This window comes from Octodon degus, unplaced genomic scaffold, assembly GCF_000260255.1.
Source record: "Octodon degus isolate 3935 unplaced genomic scaffold, OctDeg1.0 scaffold00108, whole genome shotgun sequence".
NCBI classification, from domain to species: Eukaryota; Metazoa; Chordata; class Mammalia; order Rodentia; family Octodontidae; genus Octodon; species Octodon degus.
The window spans coordinates 6,574,128-6,585,671 of NW_004524684.1; the positions used below are offsets into that span (position 1 = coordinate 6,574,128).

At 37.3% G+C, this 11,544-nt stretch overlaps 1 protein-coding gene across 1 annotated transcript in view; it reads right to left on the minus strand.

Annotated features, from left to right (window-relative positions):
- The window catches only part of Pclo (piccolo presynaptic cytomatrix protein), a 488,156-nt gene that overhangs the window by 256,165 nt on the left and 220,447 nt on the right, over nt 1–11,544 (minus strand). The gene's annotated exons all lie outside the window — the stretch shown is intronic.

The window sequence follows — 11,544 nt, forward strand, 5'->3', positions numbered from 1 at the left end:
GAATTATTATGAAGAACTACACATTGACAAATCTGATAGCCTGGATGAAATGGAAGATTACATGGCCCATACACTGTACAATATTGAATGATAAAGGGAAAACTTGAATAGATTAATAATGAGTAACAAGACTGAGCAGTAATAATTTTCCCATAAAAAGTGCAGAGCCTGATTACTAAAGAATTCTATATAGTACTTAAAGAAAATAATGCAAATTCTTTGTAAACTATTAAAATATTTGAAGCTGAGTGAATTCTTCCATATTCATTAATTCATTCTACGAGGCCAGGTTTATCTTGATATCAAAAGCACAAAAGGACAAAAAATAAATTTGAAAAATGTAATACAATATTCTGAATGAAGACAGATCAACTTTTTCCCATTCTCTACTAGCTACTTATGAAACTGGCCATCAACAGGTGAAAAAGATTAAGAAAATGTGGTATTTACACACAATGAAATACTACATAGCCATAAAGGATAAGCTTGGCACATCTGTAATAAAACTGATGCACTTTTAAACTATAATGTTAAGTAAAATAAATCAACCACACAAGTTTAAATATCACATGGGTTGTCTAATAAGAAAAACACAGAGAATAAAGAACTACAACAGCAAAATAGATGACAGAAAACAGGAAACGGAGATCAATCAGAACAAGAGATGGAGTAAGGGAAAGAGACACAAAATGAATTAAGATGTGAGATGAACATAAATGAACTCGACATAATAAATATAGTCATGATGGATCACAAATATGTAGTAATAAAATTTAAACTACAAGTATGTCACCTCTGGCAATAGCAAAGAAATCAGCAGTAATAATAGTTAAGGACAAATTTAATGTTACCGTAAGAACAAATAAGAGCTACAACTATACAACCTTGACAATATAAAAAGATCTGTGAGAATAATGTATACACAAAAATAAACCTAATATTAACATATAATATCTACTAAATAAAACTGTGACATGACTATCAATATAAAAGGATTTAGCAATTGTAGCATAGAGACAAATAAATGTGCCAAAATCATAAAAATGAATAGTAGTAATAATATGGATGGAAAGTTGGCAAAAGAAATAATTAAAAACATAAAATTTTAAATGGAAATGACCACAGAGAGCAAATTGGTCAAGCAATGGCTGTGACTCATCCAGATGGATGACGCTGACAAAAGATCTACAAATTGTTTTACATTGTTTCAGGGTAAATCCTGAGGGAATCTGACTGACCTTGTCAAATACAAAAGTTACATTTTTAGTTATATGGGTCTTGCTTTAACTTGGTCTTAACCATCCAGCAGAAAAGTATAATCATGAAGTATAAAAAGTAAAACCATATTAATATGCTGAGCTGTAAAAGGATCAAATCAACAACTTCTGGTATTGCCAGTTCTGCTGATAACCCACTACTGTTATGAACTATTAGACTCTATTAGGTTATTTTGCTCAATTCAAGATCCTACAATATTTGAACAGCAATGGAATACCCATCTCTCACAAAACAAAAAAAGGGATATAAATGAAGGATTATTTTGTAGTGAAAAGAAAAAAAATATATATGTATATACAAAATAGGATAGATAATACAGCTACTTTCTCTTAATTCAATGAGAAGGAAGATTTGTACTGATAGTGTTTACACAAGATATCATGTCTGTATCTTGTACTCTGAATAACTGCTATGAAGACAACAAAATATAATGTATTAATTATTGCAACTGTCCTACTAACCTGTTTTGAAACTGTCTCGTTGCTATTTCTTTCTCGTGAAAATTAATTCGGAACACTAAATCTCCTAGAAGAGAAAGTAGGCAGATCAATCGAAGACATAGGGTAGGCAAAGAGTTCATGAACAAAAATCAAATCGCACGGGAAATACTTGAAAGCATTAAAAACTGGGACCTGCTCTTATTGAGAAGTTTTTTTGCACGTCAAAAGAAATTACCAACAAAGTAAAAAGATAACCCACAAACTTTGAAAAAAATCTTAACTAATAAGCACTCAGAAAAAGGTCTGCTCTCTAGAATTTATAAAGAATTAAAGAACATTAGGACCCCTAAATTTAAAGACCCATTCCAGAAATGGCATCCGAGATGAACACACTCTTCTCAGAGGACGAAATTAAAGAAACGAATAAATATATGAAAAATGCTCATCACTAGCCATCCATGATATGCAAATTAAAACAACATTGAGATACCATCTCACCCCAGAAAGAATGACTATCATAAAGAAATCAACAAACAACAAACGTTGGAGAGGCTGTGGGGAAAAAGGAACATTTCTCCATTGCTGGTAGGAGTGTAGACTAGTGCATCCATTATGAAAATCAGTGTGGAGACTCCTTAAAAAACTAGGACTGGAAATCCCATTCAAGCCTGCTATCCCTCTACTGGGAATTTTTCCAGAGTAACTGAAAGCGTCATATCATAGTGATATATGCATACCTATGTTTATAGCAGCACAATTTGTGATAAATAGCCAGATCTTGTAAACAACCAAGATGCCTGTCACATGTGGAATCGTTGAAAAAGATGTGGTACTTTTATATAACGGAGCATTACTCAGCTATAAAGAATGATAAACTCAAAGCCTTCATATTTAAGTGTATGCCACTTGAAGATGTACTTATAAGTGAAATAAACCAGACCCACATCTGTAAATATCGTATTGTCTCCCTAGTGTAAGAACTTAAAGGAGGAACTACATATAGAAAGTTACCACACAAGGAAAAGGAAAGCGAAGACTTGAGGATTGGACAATGAGGAGTGGGCAAGGAGAAAATCTGAGAATCATGACAGGGGCAGACATGCATTTGTACGCATGAGATCGGTGGGGCAGTGATCCTGGGGTACATCAGCAGGTTTTTGAGACTAGCAGTTCACTGGTGAGACTTTCACCCTAACTAACTCTATATGCTGGTGCCTGTGAGCCAGGCAGCTGCACTGAGAATGGCAATGTGTAATAGAGGGGTCACGCTTGGAGTGCCTGCCATCCTGGGCTTCTAAATATGTACTTCTTGTTATGACATACCATTTATTGCCATAATGTCTCTCAAGTAAAGTTTTTTGGTTTTTTAAGGGTAATACATTTTAAAAAAGACACAAGAATAAGAAAAAAAAGTCACAGGTCTGTCCTGATACAATTCAGTATATGGTTAGATTTCTAAATTTCTTTGTAAAAATATGTAAATGCTTAGTTCTACTTTTATAAAATTATTTTTCCTTCATATTCTGTAAGGACTTAAAGTTCAACATACCAATATTTGATGGAAAATACCTGTTCCATGATATGCCTAAGATGTTTGATATTTGGACAGTTTGGGTAAACCGAACTGCATGTATTACAGGTTAATAATAAGCTTGTCTTCTGCAGGGTTAACAACCTAAGTTAGCAGTTCAAAATTGGAGAAAAGGAAGGGCTGCAAGGTCAGCCAACGTTTTGGCTCTAGCCTTTCAAGGTCAATGAAGACTCAGGACATAAGAGAACCTGCGCTGTAACATTATATAACTCAGTTGTGCCCCAAATTTTCTGATCAAGAAGATTTTGGAGCCACCAAGGAATGTGCTCCATGATGTATAGTCTGCCTGGGGAGAGTCACAAGGAGAGAAAAAACATTCTCTCAGACTTTCACAGAGAGAACATTGATCAAGCAATGGCCATGACTCATCCTCATGGCTGACACTGACAAAGGATCTACAAAGTGTGGTACAGGGCTACAGGACAAATCCTGAGGGTGCTTGACTGACCTTATCAGATACAAAAGTTACATTTCTTGCTATATAGGTCTTGCTTTATCTTCATCTTAACCATCCAGCAGAAAAGTATAAAAATGAGGTATATAAAGTAAAGCCATAGTAATATGATGAGCTGTAAAAGGCTCAAGTCAATAACTTCTGAGGATAACCCACTAATATTATAGACTGCTAGACAGAGTTCAATTGTTTAGCTGAATTTAAACACCTATAGTATTTAGATGCCAATAGAATATTCACCTCTGACAGGGCTAAACAAAAAAAAAGGGGGGATACAAAGGAAAGATCATTCTGTATTTTTATGTACAGAATAGCTGGGAGAGATATACAACTACTTTAGCTTAATTCAATGAGAAGAAAGAGGTGTACTAATAGTGTTTGGACTGGTTATTCTTGTACTATGGATAACCACTAAGAAGATAACAATGTACAATGTATTGATTACCGAAACTGTCCTATTAATCAGCTTTGAAACTGTCTCATTCATATTTATTTCTCAATAAAATTTTAAAAAATCAGCAAAAAAATAAACAAAAAAAGAGACAGAGACAGAGACAGAGAGACAGAGATAAGAAAGAGACAGAGAGATAGAGAGACAGAGATCCACTGTCCTACCTTCAGTCTGGTGTCTGTTTTATATTTGAACCTCTTCCATTAAATCAAGGCTGGATAGGATCCAACATTTTTTTTGTGGGAATTTCCCCCACCCTACACAAAGTAATGAACATACATAAATCTTGAGTAGGGAAAATATCCATGTGTCTAATCAGCCACAACCTCCATGACCCAAGACTCTTAAGACACCAGAGATACCTGTGGTCCCTATGAGGAGAATCAGTTGAGGAGATGAGGACAAGAATCTGAGAATGGAATGACCTGACTAAGAGCTGGTGAGTTCCGACACATGCCAGTGCCAGTGGGAATGGAAAGGATGAAGCTCAAGAGACAAGTGAGAACCGCAATGAGTACCGCCAGCCTTAACACGGAGCATTTCCCACAGCGCTCACGCTGTGCTCCAGGCAAGCACTTTTGGTGGTGATATTGAAGAGAATAATGCCCACAGTGTTACAAACGACTGGATTTACATAAATTTGATCCTGGAACTCATGGAGGGAAAACAGCTTTTTTTAAAAAGGACAAAAGATGGCAATGGAATACCCATATCTGACAAAACTAAATAAAAAAGGGGATACAAATGAAGGACTATATTGTATCCCTATACACAAAAAAATTAGGATAGACATACAGCTACTTTCTCTTAATTCGATGAGAAAAAATATTTGTATTAATAGCGTGTAGACAGGATATTACATCTCTATCTTTTGCTATGAATAACACTAAGAAGACAAAGATATGTAATGTGTTAATTATTGAAACTGTTCTACTAATCGGTTTTGTAACTGTCTCATTGCTATTTCTCAATAAAATTACTAAAAAAATAAAAGAGAAAGAAAAGAAAAAAATAAAATTAATTTACAAAAAAGAAATGGAGATGAGGTACGGAAAAGGTGAGATAAAGAAACTATTTAAAGAATAAAAGCATAATTACATAAAAGTAACAGAAAAAAAACAAGAAAAGAAAAAGTAAAATTAAAAAATAATAAAACAAACAGCAAAATAATTATTAAAAAAGAAAAACTAAAGTCACCAAAAACAAAGAAAAGGAGGTAAGTGCCCCAAACCTCACCGCATCTATTTGTGTCAATAGCTTCTTTTCTGCAGTACTGGAATCCATAACGAAGGGAGGCAAGTCATTGCCAGGTCCTCTTGTTTCCCCACTCACTTCCTTGCACATGTGAATGCTGGGTTGTGCCCAACTTCCTACTGAGTGGGGCCCATCGAACATAAGGTGTGTGCCTTAGAGCTTTATTCAGCCCAGCACTTCTTAGTGTTTGTTCCCCTTTGTATACCCCAAGTCACGATTAACCTCACTGTACTTTATAACCTGTGGATTTGTGAGGTGCTGCTTTTTCTCCAGATACCCCTTTGTCCCTATATTATAGGTTTTGGTAACTGTTCAAGCTGAGGCACATCCCCAATCAACTGGCAGATGGAAAACACAGACTACTGAGTTCAGAGTTGGAAGTGGGCAACCAGAAGGAGTGGGGGCCAAGCATTCTGTTGGATGTAAATGACAGCACTGGGCCAGCCAATAGTTCAGCAGACTAAAGTGCCTATTTAGGCAGAGTGCAGGGGCCGGGGTTTGATCCCTGGTGTGCTGCGCCAGCCCCATCCCCAGGGAGCACTGAGATGGCTACTGAGACTGGACATGGTGGCACACACCTTTAATCCCAGCGCTTGGGAGGTTGAAAAACAGGAGGATCACTACAAGTCCAATCTACACAGTGAGGCCCTATAGACCCCGTAGACCCTGTACTAAATACATTAAAAAATAATAACAATAAATACCAGCACTATCAGACTCATCCCCCCAAAGAAATCACATGTGTTCACAAACCACTGAAGATGGGTCTCCTGTGTTTTCCTAGTCTGAACTCATCACTGCTAAACTTCTCAGGGGGCTAATAGTACCTATGCATCTCTGCAACTGTCTCTTGCGTCTGTTTCCCACCTCTCACTGTAGTATGGTAACCCCAGAATCTCTGAATTGTACTCATTCTTTGAGCTCTGACTCCAGGAGTACCTCAGTCTTAAACAAAATGGTTCCTCCTTAATTAATCTGGTGTGTGCTCTACTGCACTTGCTCTCCAACTCCAGTTGGTCACGCCAGAGGACTCACATTCTGAGTGTAACCCTACGTGGCAACTGCAGTTTAAAGTAACCGTGAGCTTTTCTGGCTGGCTGCTGTTTCTCCCTGGAGTTGTCAACCCTCTCAGGGCTTCTTTGTGTTGATTGAGACAAGTTCCTCTACCTAGGAGCTGCAGTTAGTGTTCCAGATTGCTTGGTTTTGCTTTCTGTGCTGTTTCCAGTCTCTGTGATTTTCCTGCCAGCTGTTTCATAGTTCTCAGAGCTTATTTTTTCCTTTCTTCTTTGCCGAATTATCCTATAGATGCCTCCATTTCAGGTTTTGGAGAGGCTTTGATATCCTGCTCATTTGAACTCCATCAACCTCCTCTCCAGAAACTCAAGTGTTTACGTGAAATTCTAATCATTAATTATAACCACTCTAATAAGCAAAACACTGTGGGGACCCATACAGCACACACAGGTCAAGCAAACATCCCTATTGCCTGGTTCTGGACATTAGGCCACTGTATCATAAAGTCTACATTAAACTGTGCCCTTATACCATAAAACAGACCTGAAATTTCAGTTACATATATTTTCTGTCTGTAATTTATTACATCTTGATGCATTTCAGTGGAAGAAGGAAAGTCAGCTTGCTTTTCCACCACATCACAGAGGAGTATAAGTTTTGAATTTGTTCAGCACTCATCCCATATCCCATGTCCCTCCCCAACACGTAGCAGCTAGCTTGCTAGTAAGCCTTCTCATTCCTAATATCATTCACATACGCTGCCTTGGTTAATAGTCTCCAGATAGAAATATGAATAGAAATATGACATTTTAATGAAATAAAAATTACTATTATTAGATATCTTATGAAGAAAACAGAGTATATTTCTGAAGAAATCTTATCTATAATAAGAACTCAATACAAATAAGTAATCTAAGTGGAACAAAATGCAAGTAAAACATTCAGAATTTACATAATTCCCTGGTGAACAGCACTGTGTTATCTTTTAGCCTCTGAAGTCAGCATGCCACCTAATATATTATGATCCTACAGTAGATGTCAGGAAATGCTTCTTCATCCTTGACAAGGCTTACTTAGTTTTTCTCTCTCTTTGCAATAAATCAAACTAGAGATAAAATATATAATCACTTAAAGCACTGTGTTTCATAGTACACTGGATACAATATTGTATCCACATACACAGACAAAGGAAATAAGGAACTGTGGTGATATTTAAGGCTTGAATATATTCATAGCTCAAGATGTTCTAATGCTAAATACTCTCTTGGTAGCTATATGTTTCCAAAAGATATAAAGTTAAATACAGAGTTGGACGAGATAACTGACCTGACATATGTATCTAATCTTATATTGCTGAGATTAAGAGTTCACACATCACTGGATACCTAAATATGAACTAGAAAATGAAAAAATATACAACATAAAGATAGATAAAAGAACTGCTTCTCAAAGTAAAAGTATTATTCTCATAGGGATATAAAATGAACATAAGGAGGCTGAGGAGATGGCTCAATAGAATAAATGCTTCCCTGGCAAGTGCAAGGGCCTGAGTTCAATCTCTGGTTCTGCCAAAAAAATAAATAAAAATTTAAATTTAAATTTAAATTTAAAAAACTGAATATAGGCCTGCAATTTAACGGGAAAGAAGACAAGGCAGAAAGGTGAGATGAGGTACCTCAGACGTTCAGATGTCAAAGTCTTTCATGATTTTTCCTTATCCTTAAGAATACTTAGAGTACTTAAGAGCACTTCAATATTTTAAGGATAAAGCCAAACAAATTCTTATCTCAGTAAAGAGACTAGTTCTAGAAATTTTAGTGTCATAATTTCCAATTTTTATGGAGTTGGTGAACATTGAAAAAAATCAGAATGAATTTAAAAGAAATAGCTAACAAGAGACCAAATCAGTCTTCACTATAAATCTACCTTGATAAGTATTAATCTTTTATAATTTCATATGAGTTAGAAATGAATAAATAGGAGAATTGAAAATTTGATTATAGTAGACAATAAAACTGGCAAGGATAAATTTTACTTGCTGGAAGCTATAATAGAGACAATAAAACTTCTGTTGGGATATTTGTTCTGCCTTACACTCTCCACATTATCAAAGGCAGTTAACCTTTAACCTCTTTTCACTTGTATTTCTTTATTTAAAAACAGGGATAATACTAGTCTCAGAGTTGTTGTTAGGATAAAATTAAGGGCATGTGTACGAATGCCTCGCAGTGTCCACAACCAGTCCACCTGCTTCATACTGGCCAAATGGAATTCCTGAGCGCTTCCTGGAGCCAGGGCCGGATGTTTGGTGCCAGATATGTCAATGTGAATAAGGGACATCCCTGCCTCAGAAAAATTCACAGTATGGTAGCCCTGACATTTGGCTGGGTTCTAATCAACCAGAGGGATAAAGGGCTTTCTAATGTTCAGCATGAGGAAGTGACAGATGGAAATGCAATTCCTGAGACTGCTTTCTTGGTCTTACACTAGATGGAAAATGGAACGTATTTGTGAATAAATAAACATGCCAGGCACTTAACATTTTTGGACATGCTTTGCATATTGGCACAATGGCTACTATAGAATTATAAAAATGAAGTTAGATATTCATATAATGGGAGGTATTCTTTTTCATTAAACATACAAAACCAAGTCCAAGAGCTTTTGTTGCTGTTGCTGTTCTTGCATCCATTATAGCAAATGTAGCAATTTTTCTTTCCTTTCTTTTTGAGTAACCAGGGATTGAACTCAGGCCCTTGCAGTTGCCAGGGAAGCGCTTATTCTACTGAGCCATCTCTCTGGCCCCACAATTTTTTAAAAAATACTGCTGTACTATCTTACACCATTAGCACCTAAAAGGCAAGCAAAGACAGCCAGTTCATGGCTTCACATAAAGATAGTCAAGATTTGAATTTGAAGTGTCCACAGACTCAGGCATGAGGGTTTGGCACCATGCAGCACTGTTCCGTGGAGGGCCCAAAAGTCCCTGGGTCAGGAGGGTGCTGTGATGGTTTGGTCTGGATGTGGCCCCAGAGCCTCATGCTGCCATGGGGGAGAGTTTTCAGAGGCAACTGAATCTAAAGTGTACTAACTCAAAGTGCAATGCTGTATTAAGAGATGGGAACTGGGCCAGGGAGATGGCTCAGTGGAATAAGTGCTTCCCTGGCAAGCGCAAGGGCCTGAGTTCAAACCCTGGTTCTGTCAAAAAAAAAAAAAAAAAAAAAAAAAGAAAGAAAAAAAAGAAAGAAAGAGAGATGGGAACTGCTGAAACAGTACACTGACTGGATAAGCACTGCCCTAATCCTTGTAGACTGGATACAGGAGACAGAACAATGCGGTTAAACTTGTTTGTGGTTTTATTCTGTCTTCCACCACCATGGACTGTTGTTCCTCTGCCATGTGCCATCCTGCTTTGGAGCCAGAAGACTTTGGACTAAAATCTCTACGAACTGTGAGCTAAATAAACCCTTTCTCCTCTAACTTTGGGCATCTGGTATTTTGCTTCAATAATGAGAAAAGTAATTAAGACAGGTGCTAACTTCATCCAAGGTTTAACCCAGTGATGAATTCATAACTGAATGGGATCCTGGAGACTTGGCTCTTGGGTAGGAAGAAGGTCACTGTGTAGGGAAAGGAGGTCCCTGTGTAGACAAAGGAGGTCACTGAGTCGGGGGACGGAGGTCACTGGGGGAGAGGAAGGAGGTAACTACGTGTACACTGCCATAGGGTGTATCTTACCTCAGGCACTTTTCTCTCCCTTCTCTCTCTGGCTCTTTTTTTTTCTCTTTGTTTTTCAGCCGACAGGAGATGCAGCAGCACTGCTCCACCATGTCTTCCTACCATGATGTGCCTGCCCTGCCGAGTGTCTAAAAGCAATGCAGTCTTTTGACAACTCTCAGAATCTCTAATTCTGAGCCAAAATAAACCCACTTTTTTTACATTGTTTTTTGTGAAATATTTGGTCACAGCAACAAAAATCTGACTAACAGATAAAGAAATCAAATACTTATTGAACCTTAATGCTGGGTCCCCATTTATGTTTAGTAGCTTGCATATTAAAAAAATTCTTTTACTTAAAAAATTTATATTCTATCCTGGAAGGTATACCCCTCAGATAGACTTTCAAAACCTGATTATATGAGTAAGTGCCAGACCAAGTGATATATGAATAAAAGGTCAAGCAATGGTGTCACCCATCTTCAGTTAAATAATTATCATATTCTACTCAGCAGCAGCATAAATATTGGTCAGTTGCAAGCATGCAAAATGATTACTTATGGATTTACAAATGTAATGAATACAGTACATGGCAGGATAAAGATAAGCTCCTCCAAAAAATCTTGGAGAAAAGTAGGATTGCCTGCAGTGGCTTAACCATAAAATCATAAAACCGTAATAGATCAAAAGATATATTTCTGTGAAACTCCAGCCCAAAGCCAAATTTCCTGAAAGTAATGCACTTTAAAAGAGATTGGCAGGGATTTCGGCTCAATATGCAAAATAGTAAAAAGAAGTTGTTTCAAAGTATCAAAATAAGCAGTACTTATCTAAACACCAATCAGAAGCAAGTATTGGTTCACAGACTTTGATTATTGGATCTCTGGAAGCAAGCTGGCCCTCTTGGAAAGGTATATACACCCACCTCCTCTTCCTAAATTCATGAAACAGTTGTAGTATTATGACAGTTAACTCTGGTATCAATGTGAAGAGCCCAGCTGATTGGCTTAGCACAGTTCTGGGTGCAGATGATGGACCTCCTGAAGGCAAAAAACCCTCCCTGTGTACAGGTGGCACTGACCAATAGGAATTAAAAAGGAAAGAAGGAGGAAGTCTCACTTCTGTTTTTTTGACGAACTCTTCACCATTGCCTTGAACACCCTGTCTCCTGGCTTTCAGCACAGGCTCTTCAGCCTTCCTAACACAGGCCTTGACTTTGGACTGATTCTTTCCGGTCTCCAGCACACATGCACAACCCTTTTGGACTCTTGCACCCCTTACTCTGCAGGTGGACACTATAAGCCTACTTTGTAAATCAATCTATCTATCTTACATCAAATCTACA